The following is a 22910-nucleotide window of genomic DNA, read 5'->3' as shown; positions in this document are numbered from 1 at the left end:
CTTTTGTACACCGACATATTAACTTGGGGTGCCTCGGGCATCCCCAAGATTAGGCTCTTGCCACTCCTTATTCCTTCATCCATCGCGATCTCACTCAAAACTTGAAAACTTCAGCACGCAAAACTCAACAGAAAACTCATGAGATATGTTAGTATAACAAACAAATCATCACTTTAGGTAGTGTTCTAAACCCATTCATATTTTATTACTGCATAATACCAATTGTATCCTAACTTCACCATGACTTATACCCCCAGATACAATTCATAGATTCATTAAAACAAGCAAATACTGCAACAAAAACAGAATCTGTCAAAAACATAACAGTCTGTAATGATTCAAACAATGGCCATACTTTTGTAACTTCAAAAATTCTAAAACATTAGGACAACTTGGGCAATTGGTATAAATCATGTGTAAAAATTTACAAAATTTATCACGTTCCAGTGAATCTAAACAATTCTTCTACTGGGCGCGAAAGTTTCTGTTCTCTCACAGAATCAAAACAACTATCATCCAAATCATCCCAAAGGCTTTACTTGGCACAAACTCAAATTTAAGCACAAAAACACAACCATGATAGTAGCATAATTGTGTGCACACCAAAAACAAGAAAAGAAACAAGAAAAATAAAGGTAACTATTGGGATGCCTCCCAAAAAGCGCTATTGTTTTACGCCCCTAGCTAGGTGTAATGCATAGTTTCATGTGTTTTGATCCTTCTAATTAATTCCATAGGTGGCCCTCATAATATATTCATATGGTGGCTTAATTCTCTTTCTAGGGAAGTGTTCCATTCCTTTCTTTAATGGAAATTGAAATCTTATATTCCCTTCTTTCATATCAATAATAGCACCTATGGTACATAGAAAAGGCCTACCAAGTATTATGGAGCAAGACTGGTTACAATCAATATCCAGCACAATGGAATCAATGGGCACATAATTCCTATTTCCAAGAATAATAACATCATTTATTCTACCAAAAGGTTTCCTAATAGTGGAATCCACTAAGTGCAAACTAAGAGAAAATTTATCCAAATCAAGAAGGCCTAGCACATCACATAAAGATTTTGGTATAGTGGAAACGCTAGCACCCAAATCACATAAAGCATTGCACTCATAAATTTTTAATCTTTATCTTAATAGTAGGTTCCCATTCATCATATAATTTCCTAGTTATTGAAACCTCCAATTCTAGCTTTTCTTCTAAAGCTTTCATCATAGATTCTACAATATGTTTAGTAAAAGCTTTATTCTGTTCATAAGAATTGGGTGAATTTACATGGATTTGCAACAAGGAAATACACTCAATTAAAGAAAAAATATCATAATAGAAATCCTTGAAATCCAAAGTACTGGGCACATCACTATTTAAAGTTTTGACCTCACCAAACCCACTTTTATCAATATTTTCATTAAGATCATCACCCTCCAACCAATGGGGGCGCCTTGTAGCTAAAGTTGACTCATCATCAGTCCCCTTTTCATCAAGTTTTATATTGCTAAACAAAGATTCAATGGGTGAGACACCAATCATTTTAATATCTTCATCGCTATTATGATAGAAACCGGGTGGAATCGCTTTTTCTAGGAATTCTTGCTTAGCCCTCAACCTAGCGATTCTTTGTTTACATTCATCAATGTAAACATAGAGAGCTTTAATGGACTAATTAATATCAAGCTTTGGTGGCACAATTTTAGTTTTGAGATTTTCCACATCATGAACAATTCTATCCATGCTCCTAGACATACCGTCAACTTTACTCAATTTTTCTTCTATCATAGTATTGAAAACTTTTTGAGAATTAATAAATTCTTTAATAATACTTTCAAGATCAGAGGGAATCCTATTATTACTATTATTATTATCATTATTATTATTATTATTATTATAAGAATTACCATAGGAATTTTCATAATTATTAGAGGAATTTCCAGGAAATGGACTAGGATTAAAATTACCTCTATAAGCATTACTATTGAAATTGTTTTGTGAGACAAAATTCACATCTACGAGATCATTATTTTGCTCAATCAAAGTAGACAATGGCACATCATTGGGATCAATATGAGAACTTTTACTAGCAACCATTTTCATAAGCATTACTATTGAAATTGTTTCGTGAGACAAAATTTACATCTACGAGATCATTATTTTACTCAATTAAAGTAGACAAATGGCACATAATTGGGATCAATATGAGCACTTTTATAGAAACCATTTTCATAAGCATTACTATTGAAATTGTTTCATGAGACAAAATTCACATCTACAAGATCATTATTTTGCTCAATCAAAGTAGACAATGGCACATCGTTGGGATCAATATGAACACTTTTACTAGCAACCATTTTCATAAGTGCATCTACTTTATCACTCAAAGTATTAATTTCTTCAACATAATTCACCTTTTAACTAGTAGGAGTTATTTCGGTATGCCATTGTGAGTAATTTGCCATAATACTATCAAGCAACTTTTTAGCTTCTCCTAGTGTGATTTCAATTAAGGTACCACCTGTGGCGGAACCTAAAAGATTTCTATAAAAAAAGTTCAATCCTGCATAAAAAAATTGTATGATCATCCATAAAATTAAACCATGAGTAGGGAAATTTCTTGTCATTAATTTCATCCTCTCCCAAGATTGGGCAACATGTTCATGCTCAGGTTGCTTAAAATTCATGATTTGATTTCTACGAGAAATAATTTTCATGGGAGGAAAATACTTGGCAATAAAAGCATCCTTACACTTATGCTAAGAATCAATACTATTTCATGGCAAGGATCAAAACCAAGTTTTAGAACAGAAATAATTTCAATTTGACAATATCATTATCCACATCTTTTTTCTTTTGCATGTCACACAATTAAATGGAAGTGTTAAGATGGGATGCAGCATCTTCATTAGGACAACCAGAAAATTGTTCTTTCATAAGAAGATTTAGCAAAGCGGCATTAATATCGCATGACTCCGCACTAGTGGCGGGAGGAGCAATTAGAGTACTAATAAAATCATTATTATTAGTATTGAAAAAGTCACACAACTCTGTATTTTCTTGAGACATCGCGACAACTCAAGCAAACAAGCAAAAAGACAAACAAAAAATATTTTTGTGTTCTTGTGAAAACGTTTTAGAAGTGGGGCAGATGAAAATGAGAGGAAAATGGCAAATGAAATTAAATCCAAGGAGATGAAAGTTTATGTGATGGTACTTGATAGGTTTTGGTGATGTCTTCCCGGCAACCTGCTACTTGTGAGCTGCGTTGGGATTTCCCCGAAGAGGAGAGGATGGTGCAGTATAGTAGAGATAAGTATTTCCCGTAGTGAAGAACCAAGGCTATCAATCCAGTAGGAGAACCATGTAATACCTCATGAACAGCACCTGCACACAAAATAACAAATACTTGCACCCAACACAAACAAGGGGTTGCCAATCCCTTGGTGGTTAATTACAAGGATCAAATCTTGTAGTGATAGATAGATAAACAAACACACAAAATAAAATAAATTTAAGTAAATTGTAGCAAGGTATTTTTGGATTTTAATACATTATAAAGACAGACCCAAGGGCCATAGTTTCACTAGAGGTTTCTCTCTTGAGCATAGCATACAGTGGGTAAACAAATTACTGTTGTGCAATTGATAGAAAAGCGCATGGTTATGACGATATCCAAGGCAATGATCATGTATATAGGCATCACGTCCGAGACAAGTAGACCGACTCCTGCCTGCATCTACTACTATTACTCCACTCATCGACCGCTATCCAGCATGCATCTAGAGTATTAAGTTCATAAAGAACAGAGTAACGCCTTAAGCAAAGATGGCATGATGTAGACAAAGTAAATCCAATCAATATGAATAAACCCCATCATTTTATCCTTAATGGAAACGATACAAGTACGTGTCATGACCCTTTATGTCACTCAGATTGAGCACCGCAAGATCGAACCCATCGCAAAGCACCTATCCCATTGCAAGATAAATCAGTATAGTTGGCCAAACCAAACGTATAGATCAGAGAGAAATACAAAGCTATAATAATCATGCATAAAAGAGTCTAAGAAGACTGAAGTAATGTTCATAGATAATTTGATCATAAACCACAATTCATCGGATCCCAACAAACACACCGCAAAAAAGGATTACATCGAATAGATTTCCAAGAACATTGAGGAGAACATTGTATTGAAGATCAAAGAGAGAGAAGGAGCCATCTAGCTACTAGCTATGGACCCATAGGTCTGTGGTAAACTACTCAAACATCATCGGAAGGGCAGCAAGGTTGATGAGAGGCCCTCCGTGATCGATTCCCCCTTCGGCAGAGTAGCAGAAAAGGCCTCCGGATGGGATCTCGCGAGAATAGAAGCTTGTGGTGACGAAAAAAGTATTTGGGTGGCTCTCTGTTGGTTTTCCGATTTTAGAGAATTTGAGTTGGAATTAGGTCAAACGGAGGAACGAGGGGCCCACAAGGCACATGGGCGTGCCTACCCCCCTTGGGCACCCATGTGGCTTCTGGCCTACTCCTTCGCCTTCTCGCCTCCTCCCGAAGCTTCTAGGGTCTCTTATGTCCAAAAAAATTGCCAAAAAGTTTCGTGGCATTTGGACTTCGTTTGGTACTGGTTTCCTGGAAAACCAAAAATAGGCAAAAACAACAACTAGCACTTGGCACTAAGTTTATAGGTTAATCCCAAAAAATGATATAGAAATGCATACAATTGCATATATAACATCCAAGATTGATACTATAATAGCATGGAACAATAAAAAAATTATAGATACGTTAGAGACGTATCACTCACCGTCAGGAGTGAGTAATTCCTTCCTAGACTTACTCGATGGTGATGGAGTTGGATGCGATTTGTCATGTAGTCGAGTCAATTTGTTAGGGCTTGATCCCTAGTATACACTATGTTTTGATATTGATGTTGCTATGACTTTGCTATGCTTAGTGCTTGTTAGTAAGGCCAGAGTGCCATGATTCAGATCTGAACCATCTGTGTTTTCATGAATATATTTGAGTTCTTGATCCTATATTGCAAGTTGTATGCACCTATTACGTGTTATGATCCGCATACTCCAAGGCGACAATAATTTGGATTCTTTGTGGTGATTACCATAGTTTGAGTTCATGTATTCACTATGTGCTAATGCTTTGTTCTGGTTGTCTATAAAAGGAGGCCTTAATATCCCTTAGATTTCCTTATGGATCCCACTGTCACGGGAGGGTAGGACAAATATGTCATGCAAGTTCTTATTAGAAACATGTATGACTATATACGGAATACATGCCTACATTACATTGATGAATTTGTGTGTCGCTCTAGGTTTGACTGTTTTATGATGAATATCATCCAAGACAAATATCCATCGCTGATCCAATGCCTACACTTCTCTCATATTGGTCTTTGCTAAGTTACTTTTGTTGTTGCTGTTGTTACAATCACTACAAATTTCTATTATTATTGTTCCTGTTACTATTGGTACCATGCTACTAAACACTTTGCTGCAGAACTATAATTTCCCAGGTGTGGTTGAATTGACAACACAACTGCTAAGCCTCATAAATATTCATGCTCTCCCCTTGAGTCGAATCAATAAATTTGGGTGAAATACTACCCTCGAAGACTGTCGCGATCCCCTATACTTGTGGGTTATTAGTTATGCACGAGGAATTATTTCAATTCGAGCTAATTATTTGTCAAAATTGATCAAGCGTCCTAATCTCAAGAAGCACAATATCATCAGTACCAAATGGATCATTCGCAATAAGTAAGATGAAAACGGGGTTGTGGTAAGAACTAAAACCCGGCTTGTGGCTCAAGGCTATACACAAGTCGAAGGTATTGACTTTAGTGAAACGTATGCTCCTATTGATCATCATGAGACAATTCATATTCTTCTTGCTTCTGCTAATTTCAATGATATCGACTATGTAACATCCCAAATTTTCAATTTGGAATGTTATACATTAGATCATCATTGCATATCATATTTTGTTGCATTTGGCTTGATCCTAGAAATTCTACGCAACTCAAGGACCCACGGAGAGAGTTGGGGATTTCGTTATTTTCATATTTGAGTTTTTCTCAAATTTTGAAAAGAGGATCTTCTGATTTTAATTATTTTATCTTCGTATATTTATTTTATAAAAATAAGAGAGAGGGAATAAAATGACTTTCCCAAAATAAAGAAATATCGGAGATTTAATAATAAAATCAAATAAGATTTTATTTCGGAGTTTTATCGCTATTTTATTTGAATTAGGAAAAATATGCATTTTTGAAAATTGCATTTTAGGCCCAAATAAATGTTCACCTTGTCCGGCTTATGTTTAGAGGACGGGGAAAATTTATTTTGGGATTTTTGGAGTCCGTTTAGTGTTTCTTTTCTTTCTTTTCTGCACATCGAAATTATTTTTAAAAAAAGGAAACCGACTTCGGGCCGTACCCGGCCAGGACACCTCAGGCCGGCCCTTATAAGCCGCGACCCCGGTGCCTTGCCAGCCCAGCGCCCCGAACCCTAACTCTAAGCCGCCGCCGCCGCCGCCCCGCGCCGCCGCCGCCCCGCCGCCCAACACCGCCGTCACCTCGCCCCGCCACCGACGCCGCCGTCCGCCACCACCACCTCGCCGGACCCCGCCGCCACCGGAGGTAGCCCCGCCTCCGCCGCAGTTTTCCTCGGAAAACCGTACGGTTTTTTTAGAAACCCCGGTTTATTTTTTTTAGATTGGTTCGTCGGTTTTTCCGGTTTAGTTTATTTAGTGGATGTTCGTCCGTACGTTCATTTTAACGATCGGTTTTCACCGTTTAGTCGCAGATAGCGAACGTTCGTTCGTTAGCCTGTTCGTCAGTTTTTCTTTTTCTTGGGTTTTTCGTGATTATTTTCGATCGTGATTTCTGATCCGATTTTGGTTTTAGTTTATCTTTTCGCTCGTTTATCGAAATCAGGCGATTCAAGCACCTAGAGTTTCACCTCGAAACCCTCTTTTTGTTTAACCAACTTAAACAAGTTTTTGCTACTGTAAAATTTGACTTAGGTCTAGATTAGTAGATGAAGCTTGTTTCTTTCACCGTTTGAGTTTCGTTGCTTCGTTTGATTTGATTCTTTTTGCAAACCGGAGTTCTTAAGTTGAACTTTCTGGTTAGATCTCTTATTTGAGTTTTACTCGTGCATTAGATGAGTGCTTATTGTATGCTTGTTTGTTTGTGATAGAGTACCCGAAGTGTGCAGCGTGCTACTTCGAGTCTCTAGGTTTCACGGATCATTAGTAAGGCAAGTAACACTTTCCTCATACCTCTTTACTACCCAGTTTTATTGCATTAGATCAATCCTCAAACAATTGCATGGTTAGGATTTGATTAATATGTGGGTTTTGGAAAGTAGATGTGGTAGAACCTATTGTCCTGTTTATTATCAAACCTTTGGGAGTTACTTCTACGTTTGCTTATATTGCTATGCTATGCTTGTAGACATGGATTGGGTGAGTGTATCCATGACAGACGTGAGTATTGTTAATTAATGGTCAACTTAAGGTGGCACCTTTAATTTACATTTGGGTGGATTGAGGCACATGGGGAACCCAGTGTTGCATGTATTTTTGGAAATCCCGGGGTAGCATGTGATTCTCCTATGGACTGCCACCCAGGCTCAAAGGGATCATGAGATTATTCATGCTAGAAACTTCCATGTGCAGCCGCAAGCTACTATGGGCTCTAGCATAGTTGTGTACGTTGTGTGACCTCTTTCAGTGGTAGACTAGCAGATGTAGGGGATGTAGGTTGGTACTGTCTACCTAGAGTAAAGAGTTAATGCTTTTGAAAGACTGTGTCTCGGTCATCCATTTCTCAAACACCATGTAGTGCGGGAAATCCAACGGAGGATATCTAGTCTTGCGGGGAAAAGTGCGCAAACCTCTGCAGAGTGTATAAACTAATCATGGTTAGTCGTGTCCCCGGTTATGGACGTTTTGAGTATCTAGTACTTGGATTATCATGTGAATCTCATCATGTTACTTAATTTAAATTGTTGGGTTAATTGTTAAAGCTTAATTGGGATTGATTTGGAGGAACCTTCTCAATGTTTAGCAACCACCATGATAGTTAAATGAAATTTATTCCTTTGTTGTAGGGAAAATTTGGCTTTATGCAAAACTGTAACCATAGAGCTCCCACCATCTATATATGCATGTAGTGATAGCATTATTCTGTTCATTGCTCTCTATGTGTTACATTGCCAGCATATTCCATGTGCTGACCCATTTTCGGGCTGCAACGTTCATGTTGCAGACTTTTCAGACGATGAGTAAGGTGCCTTAGGTCGTGATCTTTCATTCAGTGATGTCGTTGGAGTTGATGGACTCGCTTTATCTTCCAAGCCTTCTGCTATTATCTTTATTAGATGGCCTTAAGCCATATTTATTGTTATAAGTTCTCTTTTGAGACATTCGATGTAATAAGTGTGTGATTGCTACTCTGTTATAAATCCTTCAAGTATTGTGTGTGTCAGCATTACCGATCCAGGGATGACACTAATGCATAGAGATCAGACTATATGAGGTCTGGTCGCTACAAGATGGTATCAGAGCACACGCTGACTGTAGGACACGACCACTAAGCTAAAGCCCTAGATCACTACTCTCTTCTAATTTCTAACTCCTCTCCCCTTTTCTACTCTTTAGGATGGCGGATGGAAGGAACAACTTCACGCAACCAGATGAAGATACACCTTTTGGACGCCACTTGAAGGAAGTCACTAGATACCTGAACATCGGAGTACCGAGCTTCACCGGGACCTACATCGCCACCTTGCCAGAAGAGAAGCGTTGGATGATTCAAGTTCAAGTTCCAGGAAGGATGTTCATGCCGGTCACTGAGCCCATAGAGTTTTCCTTCGATGCACCAACCTGGAGTCTAGGAAAGAGCATGGCAGCCCACATCACCTTGGGACACATCGGAGAAGTTTACCATAAGGATCTCAAGGATACTATCTACCAGATTTGTGGGCGCCGATATGAGCAATGGGAGATGATCAGCACCAGGAAGGATAGATCTATTGCAGCTTTCATCCAGGAGTTACACCAGCACATTCGACGCCAGGAGAACCAGATGTGCGCATGCATGATAGATCTGAAGAAGGCAATGACCAGGATCATGGAACTGGAAGAAGAACTCAAGTCTACACGCGATGGATATAAGGAGGAAATGACGACACTCGTGGAGAAGAATGATGATTCGAAGAAGAAGCTAAAAGTATTCATGGGATACCCCACGCCAAGAGGAGATGACGATGATTCCACTTGCCTGGAGAACTACATCATTATCGATGACACCGACTCGGACCCCGACGATAGCGATGATGATTTTTTTGATGAAGCTGGAGCAGATATCATGGAGTCTTCGACCGATCAATTTTTCTAGATGACCACCATAATAGTAGTAGTATTCCCCCATGTATATAGTATAGTCCGAGCACTTTTGTATCGATAGTTAGACCGTTGTATGCCCTTGTTTGAATTGATTGAAGTGATATGTTTGTGTTTGTCTCATGTGCATATGGGTAGTATTTTCTCTCTAGACCTCTTTCTATTCTATTTTCTCATCTTTTCTAAACCCTCAGATGCCTCCGAGATGTGACAATGGATTTGCTTTCCCACCGGAGCTCACTCAGTTGATCCAGCAGCAAAATGCATTGATGCAGATACTAGTCCAAAATCAGAATCAGGGGAACAACAACAACAATAACAACCCACCACCACCACCACCACCTGTTGATCACTTAGCCCGCTTCTTGAGGCTTAATCCGCAGGTGTTCTCCAGTAGCACCGAGCCGGTAGTTGCAGATGATTGGCTCCACAAGATTGGAAGGGAGTTGACCACTGCAGGATGCACAGATGCGGAGAGAGTGCGCTTTGCCGCACATCAGCTTGATGGACCCGCAGCATCATGGTGGGAGAATTTCACAGCCACTTACCCCATCGACACTATCACATGGGATCAGTTTCAGCAGGCTTTCTGTACTGCTCATGCTTCAGCAGGAGCTATGGCCATGAAGAAGCGTGAGTTTCGCAACTTGCGCCAAGGAGGACATATAGTTGGCCAGTATGTGGATGATTTTAATAAGCTAGCATGTTATGCCCCAGATGACGTTGCTACGGATGCAGCTAAGCAGGAGAAGTTTCTGGAAGGACTGAATGATGAGTTGAGCATGCAGTTGATGGTGGCAACCTTCAGCAACTACCAGGAGTTGGTAGAACGAGCTCTCATGATTGAAGGGAAGCAGCAGCAGATTGACAGCCACAAGAGGAAGTATGGACAAGGAAAGTACAATTTTGGAGCTCACCAGAAGCCTCGTTTTACCCCGAACTCGGGAGGACCTTTCCAGCATACCCATGGAGGTCATAATCACAATGGAGGGAGTTCGCACAACCATAGTGGCCCCAAGAATGGCAATGGGAATGGAGGAAGCAATGGACAGAACCGTACCAACCCATCAACACCAGACAAGAGGGATCTAAGCCACATTACCTGTTTCAAGTGCCAGAAGACTGGACATTATGCCACTGAATGTCCTGAAGCAAAGAATGGAAATGGCAATGGAAGCTCTGGGAAGAAGCCTAACCCTTTCAACATGGGACAGGTGAACCACGTTGACGTGGAGGAGGTTGAAGCACAGCCAGATGCAGTAATAGGTAATTTTTTGGTTAAGTCATTTACTGCAATTGTTCTTTTTGATACTGGTGCATCGCATTCATACATATCAAGGTATTTGTGGATAAGTATAAAGTTCCAACCCAAGCCCTTAGGTCACCCATGTTAGTAACCTCGCCAGGAGCTGAGTATATGGCTAATCTATGGTGTGATCGATTACCATTAAGGATTGGTAACTACATGTTTCCCTCAGACCTAATAGTATTGGAGTCACAAGGACTGGATGTGATATTAGGCATGGATTAGTTATCGAAGTATGGAGGGAACATTGACTGCGCCAGTAAGTCGATTTTGCTTACCACCCCAAAAGGAAGAAGGATCAAGTATGTATCCCGGCATGTGCCGAAGAGGACTCAAGTGAATTCCTTATCAGGAGTTGTACAAGAGGAGGTACCAGTGGTGAAGGATTTCCCCGATGTATTTCCAGAAGAGTTGCCAGGCATGCGACCGGATAGAGACATTGAGTTTTTTATTGAGCTTTTGCCAGGCACAGGGCCAATATCTAAGAGACCATACAGGATGCCCGCAAAGGATCTATAGGAAATTAAGAAGCAGATTAAGGAGTTACTGGATAAAGGCTATGTTCACCCAAGTTCGTCACCTTGGGGATCACCAGTGCTTCTAATGGAGAGAAGGATGGATCGTTGAGGATGGTTGTTGATTATCGAGGATTAAATGAAGTAACAATCAAGAACAAGTACCCACTACCGATGATCAACGATTTGTTTGACCAGTTGCAAGGAGCTAAGGTATTTTCCAAAATTGATTTGCGATCAGGATACCACCAGTTGAAGATTCGAGAGCAGGATATACCTAAGACAGCTTTTACCACAAGGTACGGGCTATATGGGTATACCGTTATGTCACTTGGTCTGACTAATGCACCTGCCTATTTTATGAACATGATGAACAAGGTGTTTATGGAGTTTCTGGATAAGTTCGTCATGGTGTTCATTGATGATATTTTGGTCTACTCGAAGAATGAAGAGGAGCATAAGGAGCATTTGCGTTTGGTACTTAGGAAGCTCAGAGAACATCAGTTATACGCCAAATTCAGCAAGTGTGAATTTTGGTTAAAGGAAGTTGGATTCCTCGGACATGTTATGTCCGGAGAAGGAATAGCAGTAGACCCCACCAAAGTTGTCACTGTGACAAATTGGGAAGCCCCCACATCAGTTGGAGAGATCCGGAGTTTTCTTGGCCTCGCAGGATAGTACTGGAGATTCATTGAGAATTTCTCGAAGATTGCAAAACCCATGACGGAGTTGTTGAAGAAGGACACCAAATTCAAATGGACTTAGGAATGTGAGGCCAGTTTCTATGAGTTGAAGAAACGTTTGGTTACATCACCGATGTTGATTCTGCCAGATCAGCGCAAGGATTATGAAGTATATTATGACGCTTCACGTCGAGGACTTGGAGTAGTGCTTATGTAGGAGGGAAGAGTTGTATCATATGCCTCCCGACAACTTAAGCCCCATGAGTTGAATTATGCTACACATGATTTGGAGTTAGCAGCCGTAGTGCATGCATTGAAGACATGGAGACATTTTCTCATCGGAAACCATTGTGAGGTGTACATGGATCACAAGAGTTTGAAGACATTTTCACACAGAAGGAGTTGAATCTCAGGCAAAGGAGATGGCTCGAGCTCATTAAGGATTATGATATGAGATTGCATTATCACCCAGGAAAGGCTAACATAGTAGCCGATGTGTTGAGCCGAAAGAGCCATGTCAACACACTCATGACCGGAGAGTTACCCAAGGAGTTAGTTGAGGATCTTTGCGAGCTATGTTTGGAGATAGTCTCGAGAGGCTATGTAGCAGCTTTAGAGATTCAGTTTACGTTGATAAGATCAGAGAAGCTCGGAAGACCGACAAGGAGATTGCCGGGATAAAGGAGAAGATGAGCAAAGGAGAAGCTAAGGGTATTCGTGAGGATGAGCACGATACCTTATGGTTTGTGGACCGCGTTTATGTGCCTAATGACCCGGACATCAGGAAGTTTGTACGACCTTGAAGTATGTCTAGAGGGGGGTGATTAGACTACTTGACCAATTAAAAACTTAACCTTTTCCCAATTTTAGAGTTTGGCAGATTTTAGCTATCTTAGGACAAGTCAAGCAATCATCACACAATTCAAGCAAGCATGCAAAGAGTATATAGGCAGCGGAAATTAAAGCATGCAACTTGCAAGAAAGTAAAGGGAAGGGTTTGGAGGATTCAAACGCAATTGGAGACACGGATATTTTTGGCGTGGTTCCGATAGGTGGTGCTATCGTACATCCACGTTGATGGAGACTTCAACCCACGAAGGGTAACGGTTGCGCGAGTCCACGGAGGGCTCCACCCACAAAGGGTCCACAAAGAAGCAACCTTGTCTATCCCACCATGGCCGTCGCCCACGAAGGACTTGCCTCACTAGCGGTAGATCTTCACGAAGTAGGCGATCTCCTTGCCCTTACAAACTCCTTGGTTCAACTCCACAATATTGTCGGCGGCTCCCAAGTGACACCTAGCCAATCTAGGAGACACCACTCTCCAAGAAGTAACAAATGGTGCGTTGATGATGAACTCCTTGCTCTTGTGCTTCAAATGATAGTCTCCCCAACACTCAACTCTCTCTCATAGGATTTGGATCTGGTGGAAAGAAGATTTGAGTGGAAAGCAACTTGGGAAGGCTAGAGATCAAGATTCATATGGTAGGAATGGAATATCTTGACCTCAACACATGAGTAGGTGGTTCTCTCTCTGAAATGGTAAGTTGGAAGTGTAGGTTTGTTCTGATGGCTCTCTCCACGAATGAAGAGGAGGTGGAGGGGTATATATAGCCTCCACACAAAATCTAACTGTTACACACAATTTACCAAACTCGGTGGGACCGATTCAACAGACTCGGTCGGACCAATTTAGTAAACCTAGTGACCGTTAGGATTTTCGGTGGGACCGACATGCAACTCGGTAAGACCGATTTGGTTAGGGTTAGGGCATAACGTAATCTCGGTAAGACCGATCACACAAACTCGGTGAGACCGATTTTGGTAATAAGCTTTCCAGAGAGTTGGTCAGGTAAACTCGATGGGACCGATTTGCTCTTTTCGGTGAGACCGAAATGTTACAAAAGGGAAACAGAGAGTTTACATTGCAATCTTTGTGGGACCAATCACTCACTTTGGTTAGACCGAAATGTTACGAAGGGAAACAGAGAGATTACAATCCCATCTCGGTGAGACCGAGATCCCTATCGGTAGGATCGATTTGCCTAGGGTTTGTGGCAGTGGCTATGACATTAGAACTCGGTGGCGCAGGATAGAAAGAATCGGTGTGACCGATTTTGGCTTTAGGTTTAGGTCATTTGTGGATGTGAGGAAGTAGTTGAGGGTTTTTGGAGCATACCACTAAGCACATGAAGCAAGAGGCTCATTAAGCAACACCTCATCCCTCCTTGATAGTATTGGCTTTTCCTATAGACTCAATGTGATCTTGGATCACTAAAATGTAAAATGAAGAGTCTTGAGCTTTTGAGCTTGAGCCAATCCTTTGTCATTAGTATTTTGAGGGATCCACTTTCATCATCCATGCCATGCCATTCATTGAGCTTTCCTGAAATAATAGTCTTGGAATAGCATTAGCTCAATGAGCTATATGTTGTTATGAATTACCAAAACCACCTAGGGATAGTTGCACTTTCAATCTCCCCCATTTTGGTAATTGATGACAACATATAGATCAAAGCTTCGACAAATGATAATAAGATTGAACAACATCGTCGCTTTGAGAAGTATGTGATAAGCAAGAGCTCCCCCTAAATTTGTGCATAGTTTAAGATTTGCTTTGGACTGCAAATGCACAAGGAATTAGGCCCATGGGTTACTCTTCCATGTCACATACATCTTGGTGGAGTGCTCAAAATGATAAAGATTGAATGCATGCACTCATCACCAAGCAAGGTGAATGATCATATAAGGATAAGATAAGATAATATCATCAAACATGCATAAGTGTAGCTTATGATCAAACACATGATCATCAATGTCTCACAAAAATAGCATAGTATCTCAAGCAATCAAAAGCAAACAAAGTTTAACCACCAAAGCAAGAGAGAACAAAAGCAACACTCTCTCTCTCTCTCTCTTGAAGCCTATGATCTATACATTTTTCTCCCCCTTTGGCAACAAGTTACCAAAAAGTTCATAGAAAATGCATAGTGCTAGATCGACTCTCAGGCTTGATCTTCAGGTGGTGGTGTAGAGATGGCTCCTTGGACGAAGGCTTCAGTTTAAGTAGATGGAGATGGAGGAGTTGGTGCTGGAGCTGGTTGCACTGGAGCTGTGGGAGCTGTAGCTGGTGCAGATGATGTGGCTCTGGTGTCTGTCACAGGCACTGCAGCTGAACTCTGAGCTCTAGGCACTCTGGCAAATACATTAGTGGTAGTCTTGCCCTTCCTCTCCTGCATGTCATCCTGTAGCTGCTCCATAACTGACTGAACTCAGTTACTTTGACATCTAGATCATAGAATTTTTGTTCCATGATTCTTTCCAAGCTCTCCTGATTTTGAGTTAGGGTGGCCAATCCCTTCTCAATCCTCAGAGTTGATGCTATCAAGTAACCAAGCTGCTCCTGCTTGTTCTTCAAAAAGTACTCAGATGCCTCCTCTTGAGTTGGCATCTTGGCAGCCTTCTCTTTCCTTGCCTTCTCCTTCTTCTCTTGAGCTTGTACTGACGATGGTTCATTCTCATTCATGACAACCTGATTATCCTCAAAGTCTGGATAGAGAGGAAAATGTTCCTTATCCAATAGATATTTTCCTGTGCCCATCTTTGAGTTAATCAACTCCTGAATCTGAGGGGCATATCCACAACTTCTCTTTTGGTCTGCTGCAGTCCTCTTAATGGTCTCTACCATAAGGCTCATGACCTTGAATTTCTGTGGAACATCAAACAAATGCAACATGTTGATTGCATGCCCTTTAATCATGTTGTGGTCACCTGACTTGGGCAACAGAGTGTGCCTTAGGATCCAGTTGATTGTTGGGAGCCCTGACAGAAGAAAGTGGACTGACCCAAACTTATGTGTCTCAATGGCTTTGTCTGGGATCTCCTTGTACATGTGTGCCATGGAATTGTGGTCCATCTTCTTCTTGGCATAGACATCCAAGTCATCTTCACTCTCCTTTGGGGCATTGATTAGTTTTGCCCACTCTTCAACGGTTGACTGGTACCTTGTACCTTCAGACATCCAAACTATCCTCCCATCTGGATAGAAGTGTGCTGTGGAGTAGAATTGCATAATGAGTTCATCATTCCAGTTGGTGTGCTTTTGCCCAACAAAATCTGCAACTCCACAAGCAACAAAACTGTCTTGCACTCCAGGATAGTGTTCTTCATTTTCTTTCATGTAGGTCCAGTCGACCCACCTCATATCACACACTATGGGCTTCTTGTCCAACAAGATTGTCTCATAGAAGTCTTGTTGTTCCTTTGTATGGAACCTGTAATCAACAGCAGTCCTTCTCCTTGTGGCATATGGATCTGTCATCCTCCATAGCCTCAACCCTGAGTCTCTTCTGATCTTCATGTCCTCAGCCACAGGATGGGCATCATTATGGTCTGGTATCTTGGGCTTGAGCTTCCTCAGGACTTGTCCTTCTTCTTCCTCATTAGCAACTTCAGGCACTGGGGCCTTGTTCTTCTCAGCAGCTGGAATACTCCTGGAATTCCTCTTTGGTTCAAGCTTGGGCTTGGGGCAGCTTTGGGTGCTTCCTTGGGCTTTGATGTTGCAGCCCCTGACTTAATAGCATCACCCATAAGCTTTTGTGCCTTGGGTGCTGGTGCAGCAACTTCTTCTTCCTCTTCAGAGTCTCTCCTCATTGAGGGGTTTCCAAGAACCTGGGCAGTAGTGGTTCTGGCTCTCTTCTTCTTCTTATCCTGAGCAGCAGCTTCATCTTCTGATTCAATGGTAAACTTCATAGTTTCTCAAGTGGGAACTTTCTTGGGTTTGGAAGTTGTGACTCTCTTTGCAGGTGCCTCTTTGGGTTCAGTCTTTTCAGGCACTTGAGTAGATCCTCTGACCTTCAGCATAGGTGTCCTCTTGGCAGGAACCTTCCTATTGAGTCCAGGTTTAGTGTTCTATGCTGAGGCATACTCCTTTTTGAGCACTACCTTCTTGGAGGTAGCCTCATCCTCTTCTGCTCTATAATCCTCATCCTCAGAATCTGAGGTTCTCTTCTTCCTTGTCCTGGTGGCAGCTTTAGGCAGATTGCTTGGGGTGCTCCTGCTGCCTTCATCTGAAGTGCTAGAGGGACTAGTGCCCTCACTCATGTGATTGTGCTCTTCTGACCTGTTCTGACTATCACTTTGGGCTGACATGCTGCAAATCACTGACTGCTGACCCTGTGAAGAGTTATAGATGAGATAGAGTGGATGAGCATCACAAAATGCAGAGATTTTTGCAAAATAATGATTCAAAAATTCAGTTTTAGTTTTCCACAGAAAGCATTTCGGATCAACCGATTTTCAAACTCGGTGATACCGAAGCAGTTTTGGAACCTAAACTGATGAACTCGGTTGGATCGAGTCACAGTTTGGTGGCACCCAACCGAGACTGCTAGGGTTTCACAAAGTCCTAAAATCGGTCTCACAGATTAGCAATTCTCGGTCAGACCGAGAGTTACTAGTGCAATGGCGTTAGCCAAATCGGTGGGACCGAGTTTTTCAACTCGGTGGGTCCAAGATGGTTTCGGCGGAAACCTAACCCTAAATTTTTGAATCCCATCTAATCTAAGGATTGCATTGACTGGATAGGAGTGTTTCAATCGTGGCAAGAATCATTAAGAACACAATGTGCTAGGAATCGGACGAGGATAGCACTGTGATCGAGTCCATACCCTAGCTTGGCGATGAACTCGCTACGGCACCAACGGCGGGGGTGAAATCCGTTGACGGCGGAGGAGACCAGAGACAGGAGGCGGCTGGCAACGAGGAGACGATCCGGAGACCCTGATGGCAGAGCGAGCTATTAAGCGGGCGAAGAGGTTCGGAGAAATTTCCAAATTTTTGCCCGTGAGTATATATAGCCCGACCCTGTCGGTGTGACCGAGTGGAATAACTCAGTGGCACCGAGATGCATAACTGTGTACAGTTACAGCAACTCGGTGTGACCGAACAGTTCAAATCGGTTGCACCGAGATTGAAAACCTAGATCGACTTAGTGATCTCGGTAGGACCGAAATGGAGGAATCGGTCAGACCGAGAATCACAAAGAAGTTTTGGAAGTTTAAGTCTATGATGAATCGGGGACTCTGAGTGCTCCTCACACAGAGTGGTTTGAATCTGACTTGATCAAATTTTGTGATGTAGCATGAATAGAGTTTGAGACGAGAAAATCATAGATAGCTAGAGAAGGCTCTTAGGCATTCTTGTCCATCCACTTGGCAAAAATAAAAAGGAAGCCAATCACTCAAAACAACAAGTGGATGTTCTTGAATGAGTAAGATATGCACCAACATGCTCACACAATAAAATGGCAAATGAAATATGTGGCAAAACATGCACAACCAATTCTAGCATCTATCAAACAATTGGCGATGACTAGGTCATCTATATATGAGTATATTGACTTAGGAGTCAAATGAAAACATTTGATCATAGGTCATACTCATCGTTTAAGCTCAAGTGGGGTTACCACTTTTACATAATGCATTGATGTGTTCACACCATTAGAGTTGCTTTGACTCAATTCTTAGAGTTAAGCTCCCCCTAGATGTGAGATCCCCTTTTAGAGGGATGCACTAACCTTGGGTTTTGTCGATGATGACTTCATGTAGGTGTTGAAGATGTGGATGCTCAATGTTGATGTAGATCATTTGGAGCAATCCTTTGGAGTGAGTTGCACTTTCAACTTACCTACATGAGTTAGTCCCACAAGGAACAAACAAGAATATCCATAGACATAGAGTGAAGCATACACAGGATGATGTCCATGAAATCATTAGGTTACCTTGTCCCTTGCCTTACCAACATGAGGGTTTGTGACTCTTTGAACTAGTGGATGATGTGAAAGTTGATTGCACTTGTCGTTGCCAAAAAGATATGAGTGAAGAATGTTGGCGGAGTCACCCACAAGAACTCTCTAGTTCTTCTTCTTCGGGATCCACATCATCTTGATGGGAATCATTGGAGTTGTAGTTGTACTTGATGAAGTAGAACTTGACGTAGTCTTGGGAACCCACTTGACTGAGACCTTAGGTGCTTCTTCAAATGCATCAATCTCTTCTTGAAGCTTGTCCTTGCCTTTGTTCTTGTGGTCTTGTGGTGGAAGATCATCTTGTGCTTGTGTTCCTTTGAAGGAAGTAGGATCATACTTCTCTTATTGAGGAACAAACTTCGTCTTGGGGTATTGTCACGCCCAATATGCGATACTATCGTAAAGACTCGAAGGTCCCACCAAGGATAGAACAACATATTGATATGCTTTTGCAAGGTGGATATCATTACATCAACATTACATAATAGATGGGGATACATACAAAAGGCATACAATGCCACACGAATACAACATCTTACATAAGAGCACCATCCGACTACGGATGAAACACAAACAGAAACTCAAACGACATCCACCCTGCTAGCCCAGGCTGCCGACCTGGAACCTATCCCCTGATCGAAGAAGAAGCAGAAGAAGAACTCCAAAACAAGCAAACAACGCTCTCCCGTCATGATCATCGCATAACCTGTACCTGCAACTGTTGTTGTAGTAATCTGTGAGCCACGAGGACTCAGCAATCCCATTACCATGGGTATCAATACTAGCAAAGCTTAATGGGAAAGGAAGGGGTAAAGTGGTGAGGTTGCAGCAGCGACTAAGCATGATATGGTGGCTAAACATACGCAAATAAGAGCGAGAAGAGAGCAAACGGAACGGTCGTGAAGCTAGCAATGATCAAGAGGTGATCCTGAACTCCTACTTACGTCAAGCATAACCCAAAACCGTGTTCACTTCCCGGACTCCGCCGAAAAGAGACCATCACGGCTACACACACGGTTGATGCGTTTTAATTCGGATCTGGTGTCAAGTTATCTACATCCGGACATTAACAAATTCCCATCTGCCACATAACCGCGGGCACGGCTTTCGAAAGTTTATACCCTGCAGGGGTGTCCCAACTTAGCCCATGATAAGCTCTCGCGATCAATGAAGGATATTCCTTCTCCCAGGAAGACCCGATCAGACTCGGAATCCCGGTTTACAAGACATCTCGACAATGGTAAAACAAGACCAGCAAAGCCGCCAGAATGTGCCGACAAATCCCGATAGGAGCTGCACATATCTCGTTCTTAGGGCACACCGGATTGTCCAAACTTCCGGTAGGCCATCCCAGAGTTGCCCCTGGTGGCCACCGGCGGCTGACAGGTTGGACCAACACTCATGACAAGCACTGGCCCGGGGGGGTAAATAAAGATGACCCTCGGGCTCCCGAAACCCAAGGGGAAAAGGGCTAGGTGAGGCAAATGGTAAAACCAAGGTTGGGCCTTGCTGGAGGAGTTTTATTCAAAGCAAACTGTCAAGGGGGTCCCATAAATCACCCCACCGCGTAAGGAACGCAAAATCCGGGAACATAACACCGGTATGACGGAAACTAGGGCGGCAAGAGTGGAACAAAACACCAGGCATAAGGTCGAGCCTTCCACCCTTTACCAAATATATAGATGCATTAATTAAATAAGAGATATTGTGATATCCCAACATAATCCTATCCATCATGGGGCAAACTTCAACTTCACCTGCAACTAACAACGCTATAAGAGGGGCTGAGCAAAACGGTAACATAGCCAAGCAACGGTTTGCTAGGAAGGGTAACAAAGGTTAGAGGCTGACATGGCAATTGGGAAGGCTTGAAGAACAAGTGATAGGAAGTGCAGCATAGCGATAGAACGAAGCAACTAGCATAGCAATGATAGTAATGAGATCCAAGGAAACGGTCATCTTGCCTGAAATCCCGCAAGGAAGAAGAACGATTCCATGAAGAAGATGAAGCCACGAAGATGAACCAAGCGTAGACGAACGAATCCTCACGATCGCAACGAAACGGGAACTATCGAGAAGAAGCACACAACATGGTAAACACACTACATGAACAAGGCATGATGCTCAATCAGGCATGATACATGACAAATCTATATGAAGCTACTCATGGCAATAGATGATGCAAACAAGAACAACATATCAAGGCAAGTTTAAATGAGGCCGGAAACAACATATAACTAATCCGGTAAGTCCTCATATGCAAATTTAGCAATTGGTCCAGAACTGAATAAACCTTATGTTCAAGTTGTTAAACAGAAAGTTAAGATGCACCAAGATGATCTACACGAGATTCTAGTCAAGTTACATATAAAGTTCATTTAGTTCGGAGCTACGGCCTAGAAGATATGAGCAAAACAAGTTAAGCATGGCATTGATGCAAAATGCATACAAACATCAAGCAAACACCTCAAAACAAGGATGCAACATGATAATATGAAACTACATGCAAAATCAAGCAAGTTTCATATAGAGCACACTCAAAACGGAGCAACGGTTCAACACATACACTCTATACAAGTTTAAAGGACAAGCTGTCCAAAACAGCAACTAGGCATCTAGCAAGCATCAAAACAACAAGCTACAACACCCCAACATAAGAAAAAAAAGTCATGGGCATGATGTACAGGTAAAGCATGACAAAACATGAACACTGAGTTATCTCCAGAAATCACTAGAACATGCTCAAAAGGACATGACAAGATTGCAAATAATAATAGTTTCAGGCTTAGCAGAAATAACATCAGGTTGCAATGTTTAGAGCTATCAAACAACATGTTACAGGAACTTAACATGGAAAACAAAGGCCTGGAATGAATCTACTAATTGCATAGAACAAAAGTCCCTTACTGACCATGAGCCAAAAGGGCACAGAAAATATGATGGCACCCATGTAAACATGGCAAATGATATGACAGATTCAGACATGGCAGGAACAACGATAAGTAGGCATGTTGGTGAGCTTTAACCACTCACCACAGAGAAATACATGGCATGGAAAGGCAACCAACAGTAACATGGCATATTTATTAAGCTAAGCATGGCAATAGCAAGTTCATAGGGTGCATGGATCACTAGCAAAACACATGGCAAAACTGAACTTAATGTTAACAAGCTGACAGCAACATTATTTAGCAAGTTTGGAGCAAGATAACAACAAGTTAAAGCATGCTATAAATGCAACCATGAGCATGAATGTATAGAGCATTATATTTATAACAAAACATCCTTACTGAACATCTCCAGATTATGCATAGAATGACTTGTACCAGCAGGTTTACATAGCATCATGATATAGCAGATTCAGACTAGCAAAACAGTAACAGCAAGTACCCTACTTCACGAGCTCGATGCACTCACTAAAATACTCACAAAAATACATGGATGACACCAATGTAAATATGGCATGATGTAGCACAAAACACATGTAGAGCTCATGCTCATAGGATGCACACACAAAATGCAATGAAAAAGACAAAACAGCAAGTTATAACAGTTTCGGCAAATTAACATCATATAGCACTCTTGCAACGGTTATAAGGGAATCAATATGAACTCAAACAAGCATGGCACAATCGAATGAAATTAAGAGCATCTCATGGTGAACATTTTGATATATTATGCACGCAAAACGGAGCTATATGCACGGAGCTATGACAGGTCAAAGTTAGCGCCAGAATGTAAGTAATCAGGGACTTAGACGAAAAATTACCTCCCGAAAACAGATCTAGGGTTTCGGGGCACGGTCTTCGAGGTTAGCTGGAGTTCCCACCGGAGTTGAGGAGGGAGATGGGGCCGATGAGGGAGGGGCCAGAGAAGACGCCGGCGAGGACGGGGAAGGCCGGAGGGAGTCGGGGCCGGCCGGGGATGCTCGGCGAGGAGGGCCGGAGGGAGGCAGTGGCCCTCCGGTGCGGCGGCGCGGCCGTGCCGGTGGAGAACCGGCGGGGCGGCGGGAAGTGGAGGCGGGGCGAGCGGACGTCGCGGGAGGCGGCGCGGGGAGCTCGGCGGCACGGGGCGGCGCGGCTGGACGACGGAGGGCGGCGCGGACGTCGTCGAAGCTAGGCGCCGGGGCGGCGGCGGCGGGCTCGGCTCCGGAGCGCACCGGCGGCGGGGTCG

Source organism: Triticum dicoccoides, chromosome 1B (genome assembly GCF_002162155.2).
Source record: "Triticum dicoccoides isolate Atlit2015 ecotype Zavitan chromosome 1B, WEW_v2.0, whole genome shotgun sequence".
Classification (NCBI taxonomy): Eukaryota; Viridiplantae; Streptophyta; class Magnoliopsida; order Poales; family Poaceae; genus Triticum; species Triticum dicoccoides.
Note: the sequence above shows the minus strand (reverse complement) of the source record.